Source organism: Muntiacus reevesi, chromosome 1 (assembly GCF_963930625.1).
Source record: "Muntiacus reevesi chromosome 1, mMunRee1.1, whole genome shotgun sequence".
Lineage (NCBI taxonomy): Eukaryota > Metazoa > Chordata > Mammalia > Artiodactyla > Cervidae > Muntiacus > Muntiacus reevesi.
The window spans coordinates 119750598-119760733 of NC_089249.1; the positions used below are offsets into that span (position 1 = coordinate 119750598).

Consider the following 10136-nt stretch of genomic DNA (forward strand, 5'->3'; position numbering starts at 1 on the left):
GACAGCATATTAAAAAGCAGAGATGTCACTTTGCTGACAAAGATCCATATAGTCAAAGCTATGATGTTTCCAGTAGTCAAGTATGGATGTAAGAGATGAACCATAAAGAATGCTGAGCACTGAAGAATTGATACGTTTCAATTGTGGTGTTGGAGAAGACTCTTGAGAGTTCCCTGAACTGCAAGGAGAGAAAGCCAGTTAATCCTAAAGGAAATCAACCCTGAATATTCATTGGAAGGACCGATGTTAAAACTGAAGCTCCAATACTTTGGCCACCTGATGCAAAGAGCTGACTCATTGGGAAAAAACTCTGATGCTGGGAAAGATTGTGGGCAGGAGGAGAAAGGGGCGACAGAGGATGAGATCGTTGGATTGCATCATTGACTCAATGGACATGAGACTGAGCAAACTCTGGGAGATGGTGAAGCCTGGCATGCTGCAGTCTATGGGGTTGCAAAGTGCAGACACCACTTAGACTGAACAACAACAAAATTTAAACAGTACTTTTGTCCTAGAATGTGTACATGTAACCACTGTGTCTTTATTTGCACTCTCAGAGAATACCTCCAAAAGTTTTCTGTGGAATTACTCAACAATTTTGAGAGGATATTACATGTCCAAGGTCATTGCCATGACACTAAATCCCTGTCATCTCAATGATCAGCTCTGACCCATCTTGTTAGATGGGTAAGATGTGATTTCAGGAGTCTGACCAGCAGGGTTTAAAAACAGACCCTTCTACCAGCTTAGTGGCCTTAGGCAAATTATTGTGCAATGGATGGCTCTGACCCACTGTTTCAGCCTGTTGAGTCTCCTCCATCCTACTTCACAGCCTTAGTGTAATTTCACTTCTTGGACCTAGTCTTTTTCTCAGAAGATTCTTATCAATGTACCCATCTCTATATTCTATCCCAGCTATATTTGACTTAAAATACCCAGAAACCTTGTGAAGGTCACCCAAACTCACCTGACATGTGCACACGAAAACACACCCCCCCCCACACACACACCCCCACACACTATTTATTTCACAAATATTTACTGAGTGACTATAATGTGCCAGATGCTTTCCTAAGTATTAGGAATATAGCTGTGAAAAAATAGGCAAAACTCTTGCCCTGATAGAGCTTATGTTCTAGTGGGGAAAGAATCAGCAAAGAAAGGAACAAAATAATCAGTACCTCAAATGATGATAACTATTAAGGAGAAAAGGAAAAGCAGAGGGGGAGTGCAGGGGGAGAGAGGGTGCACTCAGGGAAGTAACTCACTTAAGTAACACTGGAGCAAAGTCCCAAGAGAAGGGAGGGAGCCAGAAATGCAGGTATCTAGGGAAGAAAGGGTATTTCCTGGCGGAGGGAATGGTAGGTGTAATGGTTCTGGGGCAAGTGTTTGCGTGGGCAACTTTAGGAAAACACAAGAAGGTCACGATGGTTGGAGCAGAGAGACTGAGGGGAACACTAGGACCTGAAGTTGGTTGGAAGGTAACGGAGCTATATTAACAGTCAGTTTTGCTATAGAAACAAAGGCCCTTTACCACTTAGTAACATGCAACAGCAAACGTTTCTTTCTTCCCATGTTCTGTATCATGGCTGTGGGTGAGATGTTGCTTCAAGTCTTTTTCTGGGACACAGGCTGAAGGAGCAGTGCCTGTTTGACACGTAGTACTTTTGCGGTAAAGAAGTGAGAGCTAATAAAATCAAGTAATGCTTTCTAACTCTTCTCCTTGGCACTGGTACACTGTCCTTTTTTCTGCTTACATTCCATTGGCTCAAGCAAATCACACAGTCAATCCTGATAAGGGGGTAAGAATGCATACTTGCCTAGGAATGAGTCAGAGTGTATGAGCCTCCTACAAGGGAGGTGGATAGTTGGGGGCAATTATATAATGTACCACAAGAGGGCTAGGTCATGGAGAAGGACTTTGGGTTTCACTGTGAATGAGGTTTGGACCTTTGGACGGTTTTGAGCTGGGGAGTTACTGCACTTGATTTGACTCACATTTTGAGAATCACCGTGGCTGCTCTGATGCCAAGACCATAGCAAGGAAAGAACTGAAGTAGAGAATCCAATTAAAAGACAGTCAATTATCCAAGGAAGAGATGGGGACAGTTTAGATCAGGGAGGTGAGAGTGGGATGGAAAAAGTGACTGGATTCAGGATAGATTTTGCAGAACCCATAGTATTTGCTGATGACTTGGAAGCAGGTTCTGAGAAAAGAAAGAGATCAAGGATGAATTTAGTGAGTTTTGCCTCAAGAACTGAAAGCCTGTGCTGTTTGTTGAGATGGGGATTCCCCAGGAAGAGTAGTTTTGAAAGGGAAGATTGGCAGTTCAATTTGGTGCATGTGAAATAGACTATATACTGGGAGGATGGAGGTTCGTTTTCCTTCCTATTACTGTGACCTCTGTAACTGGCACAGTATACGTACCAAGAAAAATTGTTAATGATTCCTTGGCCCTTCCTTCCCTTTTATTCTTTGCTTATGAAATTCCAGTCTAAAAAATGGCTTTTGCTTAAACTGTGAATAACTTCCCTGGTGGCTCAGATGGTAAAGAATCTGCTTGCAAAACAGGAGACCCATGTTCAATCCCTGGGTTGGGAAGATTCCTTGGAGAAGGGAATAGCTACCCACTCCAGTATTCTTGCCTGGAGAATCCCATGGACAGAGGAGCCTCTCGGGCTACTGTCAATGGGGTGGACATGACTGAGTTACTAATGGTTTCACTCTTTTTTTTTCTGTGAATAAGCTGTATGCATGCTGTATTAGTGTTCTATTGCTGCTAAAAGTTATCACAAACTTAGTGTCTTAAAACAAAAAAAAATTTATCTCACAGTTCTGTAGTTTCAGAGCCTGGCTAAAATCAACGTGTCAACAAGGAAATGAATCAACATTTCCAATCAACATTTCCTCCTTTCTAGAGGTTCTAGGGGAGAATTCATTCTCCTTGCCTTTTCCTACTGTTGGAGGACCCCAGCATTCCTTGGCTTGTGGGCCCTCTTCCTCAATCTTCAAAACCAGCAATGGTGGGTTAAGTCCTTCTCACATAGAATATTCGGACCTTCTCTTCCCCCTCCTTCTTCCACTTTTAAGAACCCTGGTGATTTCCTTGGACTCACCTCAATAATAAAGGATGATCTCTCTCTTTAAGGTCAACTGACTAGCAATTTTAATTTTACCTACAAATTTAATTATTCTTTGCCACATGTAGTAAAATAATCATGGGTTCCAGGTAGGTGCTACTTGAATGTATAGGTCTCAGCTTAACATAAACCATCCCAAGAAACATCAAATCAATTATATGTGCCCAGTTCTTTTCAAATGTTGCTATTAAATGTGCATGGGTGTGCTCAGTCGCTCAGTCAAGTCCAACTCTTTTGTGACTCCATGGACTGTAACCCTCCAGGCTCCTCTGTCCCTGGGACTTTCCAGGCAAGAATACTGGAGTGGGCTGCTGTTTCCTTGTCTAGGGGATTTTCCTGAACCAGGAACTGAACCTGTGTCTTCTGCATTGTAAGCAGATTCTTTACTGTCTGAGCCACCGGAGAAGTCTGTTAGGGTCTTAGGAAACATTTTTAGCTAGTCTGTTGATCCCTTGCATCCTTGGTAGGAAAGGGAATCCTAGTCTCTTGTATCTCCTGCATTGGCCAGTGGGTTCTTTACCACTGAGCCACCTGGGAAGCCCTAAATTACAACAGGTCTTACTAGATTTTTTCATAAAACTATATTTTGTATAGTGAATGTGGCTATATTATATTTTCCAAAATTCTCTCATTAAATTGACTACTTCAAGGTCACGAAAAACTTTCAATACAAATATCACTTTACTAAAATTACTCTGAAATGCTCACCATATTCTTCCAGTTCCCAACGAAAGTAAATTCATCATGATTAAGAGTAGCAGAAAAGATATTCATCTATTCCTAAAATAAAGGTTATGTCTACCCCAGAGGCTTGTACTACAGTTGGTTTTCAAAGCCACCATAGATGATTGAATTTAAAACAGAATTTATGAAAAATAATACTTAAAAATATTTAAGAATTCCATTTAAGTATTTTTGATATTAAAACTATCAATTTTCTTTGTAAATTAACTCACTCATTCCAGAATGCCTTTTTGCTACCAGTGTACCAAAGGACACATTTTCTACCTTCCATAATGACAGCAAAAGACAATTGGGAGTGACAAAAGAAGTGAGTACAGTGGACCCTCCTCCACAGCTGCGGGTTCCACAATCTTGGATTCAACCCAACTCAGATCTACAATATTGAGAAAAGAAATTCCAGAAAGTTCCAAAAAGCAAAACTTGAATTTGCCATGCACTATTATTTACATTGTATTAGATATTATAAGTAATTTAGAGATGATTTAAAGTCTACAGGAGGATGTGCTTAGGTTTTGCAAATAATACACCATTTTATAAAAGCACCCTTGGATTTTGGCATCTATGGGGGAGCCTGGAAAAAAAGACCCTACCACAGATACTGAGGGACAACTGTATTGGGTAAATGCTCTGTGCAACTGTTCACGTTCAAAACCTGTGACGGTACTCCACTGATAATGAGGAGCATTGCATTCAGAGCCGTCCACGACTTGGTTCCAAACTAAAGACTTGCCTGGGACTGTGTTTTTCTATGAGACTTCAGGAAGGTAACTACTGCAAATGAAGGGATAAGTGACATGAATTATAACTGACATAATACAGCGATGTAAACAGATATTAGCTTCCTCTCTTCAGCTTATTCTGCTGTATTGCACATACCTGTTTACATATTCCCATCTGTTACATGTATGCCTGTGTGGCTCACAGCCATTCACGAGATTTTTAATTCTAAGAAAACCTGTAGCACTGGAACCTCATCTTCACCTAGTGTCTTTCTATGAAAGTGTTACTTCCTTAAGACTTCTTCAATTATCTGACCTTGTCTAGATGGCCATCAGCCTCTTTATCCTCTTTTATCTTCCCAAAGAATATGTAAGTTCATCACGTTTGCCTCCATCACTTTCACTTTTGTGAAATAGAGATTTAGAATAAGATCTGAGACTAACAACTGGGGAGTCTTTTAAGTGTGTCTCCAAGAACTGCTGCTTCTTGGTCAGCCTCTACCAAAATCCTGATGATTAAGCTTCAAAGTTATCTTGGGCTCTTCTGTCATCTTCAGAGAAGTGCAAGATACCCACCCTCCAGAGATAACTGTTTCTACAATATTTGTTAATCTTCTCTTCTCGTTTCTCCCCTTCTAACCTACTTCCATTTATTCCCAAGATCAGATATTTACTTATTTAAGTAGATGCTAAACCATGACTTCTCCCTTTGATATATCTCCTGAATTCCAAGCTTTCCTCTCCCATAGCATCCTCTGGTTTAGGCCTTCAACATGTCCTCCTAAAGAGACACGTATATCCCAATGTTCATCACAGCACTGTTTATAATAGCCAGGACATAGAAGAAACCTAGATGCCCATCAGCAGACAAATGGATAAGAAAGCTATGGTACATATACACAATGGAATATTACTCATCCATTAAAGAGAATACATTTGAACCAGTTCTAATGAAATGGATGTAACTGGAGCCCATTATCCAGAGTGAAGTAAGCCAGAAAGATAAACACCAATACAGCATACTAACGCATATATATGGAATTTAGAAAGATTGTAACGATAACCCTATATGCAAGACAGAAAAAGAGACACAGATGAATAGAACAGACTTTTGGACTCTATGGGAAAAGGCGAGGGTGGGACGATCTAAGAGAACAGCATTGAAACATGTATATTATCAAGTATGAAACAGATCACCAGTCCAGGTTGGATGCATGAGACAAGTGCTCAGGGCTGGTGCACTGGGATGACCCAGAGGGATGGGATGGGGAGGGAGGTAGAAGGGGGGTTCAGGATGGGGAACACATGTAAATCCATGGCTGATTCATGTCAGTGTATGGCAAAAACCACTACAATATTGTAAAGTAATTAGCCTCCAACTAATAAAAAAAAAAAAGTCCTCCTATATCAGGAGTCCCTGTCTTGTGCCATAAACCCCTTTGGTAGCCTGGTGAAGCCCATACATCAAACAAAAACATGGGATTACAAGGAATACATTATACTTAAATACAGTTATCAAACTATTTAAAAAATTATGGTATAATAATTTATGTGCTTCTTTATTAATATATTAAATAAGACCTAGCAGTGGTTCTAATGACTGCCTTAATTTTGAAGAAGTGGTGAGCATAAATAATATAGCATCCATGATATTATTTGAAAAGGTGTATAATATCTTTTGATAAAGTCACAGGTCCCGTGAATACTACTGTGGTTTGTTACCAATGAATGCATTTCAATTAGTGGTTAGTCAAAATAAACATGCAGTTTTTTTTTTCTGTCCATGGATTCCTCTTCCCCTACCCTGCCACTAGACCAAATAGATCATGAACATTTAACTTACTCCCCGCCTCTGTTCCAACCAGAACAGTCCCACAGGGCAGCCCTTCAGTGTGCTCTTTCTAAAATGCAGATCTTAACAAGCCACTTCCCTGTATACTAGGAAATATAAAGTGGGTTTCTATCAGCCACAGAGGCATTCTCCTCCAGTGAAAGTGAAGTCACTCAGTTGTGTCCGACTCTTTGCAACCCCATGGACTGTAGCCTACCAGGCTCCTCCGTCCATGGGATTTTCCAGGCAAGAATACTGGAGTGGGTTGCCATTTCCTTCTCCAATTCTCCTCCAGTAGTATAGAAATATAATTCATCTGAAATGCAAGTTTTCTGGACTCCCACTGTGATTCTGAAGATTTGGGTGAGCCTGGGACTCTTCATTTTTAAAATTACTATGACGCAGTCTTACACTTGTGGTCTGAAGACCAGATTTAGCAAAACAGAAGTGAGTCCAAACTTTAAGCATCACTTTTATTGATTTTTTAAATCTTTTTATTTATTTATTTAAATTATTTATTTAGTTTACTTTACAACATTGTATTGGTTTTATACATTGACTTGAATCAGCCATGGGTGTACATGTGTTCCCCATCCTGAAACCCCCTCCCACCTCCCTCCCCATCCCATCCCTCTGGGTCATCCCAGTGCACCAGCCCTGAGCATCGTGTATCACGCATCGAACCTGGACTGGCGATCCGTTTCACATATGATAATATACATGTTTCGATGTCATTCTCCCATATCATCCCACCCTCGCCCTCTCCCACAGAGTCCAAAAGACTGTTCAATACATCTGTGTCTCTCTTGCTGTCTCGCATACAGGGTTATCGTTACAATCTTTCTAAATTCCATATATATGCGTTAGTATACTGTATTGGTGTTTTTCTTTCTGGCTTACTTCACTCTGTATGATAGGCTCCAGTTTTATCCATCTCATTAGAACTGATTCAAATGTATTCTTTTTAATGGCTGAGTAATATTCCATTGTGTATATGTACCACAGCTTTCTTATCCATTCGTCTGCTGATGGGCATCTAGGTTTCTTCCATGTCTTGGCTATTATAAACAGTGCTGCGATGAACATTGGGTACACAAGTCTCTTTCAGATCTGGTTTCCTCAGTGTGTGTGCCCAGCAGTGGGATTGAGCATCACTTTTAACACCCTTCGCAGTCAGCCTCACTACATCTATTCTTCTAGTTCTACTCTGGCCTCTAGAATTACTATCCATTCTCTAAACAGAGAGTGAAAACGCCCTGCCCTCTCCGCCCCCCATCTTCCATACGATGCACATCTCTGCTTGCTGAAATCTTACTCATTCTCAAAGGCTCAATTCAACCTTCTCTCTGAAGCCTCTGCAACTTTCTTACTCAGGCTAATACAATCCTGTTTTCCTTGATACTTTCTAATCACGCTGCAGCCTAGTTAATTATGCCAGTCTGCAAAGCCAAGAGCCTCAAACTCACAGCTGCCTGAAGGATTGCTGTAAGTTCATTCAGCATTCAGAATACACCGTGCGGAAAGAGAAATTATCGAACATCAATCACGTTTTGGAAGTCAACAGAGAAACAAGACAAGGCCCTTACTTTCAAAGAGCTAATGTTCCTCTATTTATCTTCTTCATGCCATCTACTAAAGCCCTTTCTTAAGTCCTAAAGAAATCTATTCACTTCAATCCACGTTAATCATTTCTTCTTTGATCTGCTATACCAGGATCATGCTATTTTCCTTTTCATCCATCTATCTATCCATTCAGTAATTACTGGGTTTCTACTATGTTCCAGGCAATGTGAAAGCACTGGGAATATAAAACCTGTGTACAGGTACCGGCCCTCAAAGTTCTCAGAGTGTCGTTAACTGCTCTCTCATTATTATTTTTGTCCCCTGGCCAGACTGGAAGTTCTTTGAAAGCAGAGAAAGTTTCGTAGATTTATATAGTCTTCATGTCTGGTACATCGCTGGCACAGCGAGTGTTCCTAATGCCCTTGAAAGAATGAGTAAAATACTGACTTGTTTTCCAAACCTCCTTTCCCACTCAGAGTTTTCCTTACCTGATACTGCTAAACTGAAGGGAAAAGAAGCCTCTTCGCAATAACCTGGAGAAAAAAATTCCTTCAGGAGCTGGAGATGAGAGTTTGACTCTGCTCTCTCAGAAAAACAAGTCCCAAGAACACAAAGTCTAGTTCCTCAGGCAACCTGTTACCCCGACGCACCCGTTGCTAAGAGAAAAGAGGCTGGTCCTCTGCTGAGATCGACAAAACGGCATCGCCAATACAATGCCCGCTCCTTCCGGTCTCTTTCAGAGCAGATTTGTGATTGGTTGCTATGGTGATGACGTCACTAACCGGAACCGGAGGGAGGCCCGCAAGTTTCCCAACTGTAAGGAGGGAGATGTGCAGTTTGAAAGTGTAAAGAGCTGCAACCCGGTCTGACTCCAGGACTGCCAGGCTTGATCCATGTCTCGTCGTGCCAAGGGCAGCCGTACACAAAGGAGAACCGTTCTAGGGTGAGGTCTCTAGCATCAGGGAACGAAAGACGATGTGAAGATTTAGGGCTGCTGGTCTGCCTCCCCAGCTGCGACCTGGCGCCCTCCCAGGAACCTGCCTAGATTTCCGTTTGAAGGAAAGAAAATACGGCTCGATTGGGTTTCGCGGTGTCCTGGAACTTTTCACGTTTTACATTTACTTCTTGCCAGAATAACTTTTGTACAGACTGAGCCAAAATGAAAGTATGAATCTCCAGGGGAAGTTGATTAAATCCCTCAGCAACACCAAGGTTCATTTTATCTGTAATTATGGCTCCTACGGGATCCGTACAGTAAAGCTCATCTGTTACCCGCCCTCCCCTCCTTTAGAAAAATAATTAAAACTGCCTAAATTCTAAGATGGTGGAATTTAATAAAGTAATTAAATTGATTTCTGTAATTGGCCTAAATTACTATTTTACACCCAATTAAAACGAAAATATTTGGCAAGAGCTTATAGATTCATAGCATATCTGAAATTTAGTAACCCTGAACAAAATGACTTTATATGGTATGTAGGAAGATCATGTACATTCTTTCAAATATCTGAAGAATTTATGTTTTGCAAAATGCAAATAAATTTTACTAAATCAGTCATTAAAAAATAAAACTAGGAGGAAGTCTTATCATTGTGACTTTGTGAAAACCTTTTCCCAGGCTCTTCCACTTTCTCACACTGAAAGGTTAGTTCTCCCCTGGACTCAGTCCTGAAAAATCTTTTCCTACTCTTTGCACTCTCCTAGTGGCATCATAACCATGCTATTTAGCTTCAACCATCCCTCCAAACACATCAGTGACTTCCATTTTTATACTCTCAGCCTAACACATCTCTTAAATTCCAGGCCTGAATTTCCACTACCTCTTGGATATTTCCAAGTATATCTAGCTTAGTTCATGGTGTTTAGTGGTTGCTAAATGAAGATAATGAATAATTACTGTACCAGAAGCATCACATTTTAGCAGAAGCAAAAATCAATTATTATCTTTCATATGTGTTTCAGGTATCTTCAGAAAGTTTTTTTTTTTTTACTTCTTTACTGTCCATTAGTTTGCAAAGCCAGAAATCTGAGTCACCCCTGACTCCTACCTCCCACAGTCAATATCAGTAAATCCTGTCATTTTCCTTTTCTAAATTATCTCTCAAATAATCTATCTCTTCTTAGCCATCTTCACTGCC

The 10136-nt window shown here is 40.7% G+C and overlaps 1 protein-coding gene across 2 annotated transcripts in view; it reads right to left on the reverse strand.

The window, feature by feature from the left end:
- Positions 1-8624, reverse strand: part of DNAI3 (dynein axonemal intermediate chain 3) — a 79895-nt gene extending 71271 nt beyond the window's left edge. For both annotated transcript variants that reach the window (XM_065928064.1, XM_065928055.1), the window contains exon 1: positions 8487-8624. The gene's annotated coding sequence lies outside the window, so the exon portion shown is untranslated. The remainder of the gene's footprint in view (positions 1-8486) is intronic.
- Between the last annotated feature and the right edge of the window lie 1512 nt (positions 8625-10136).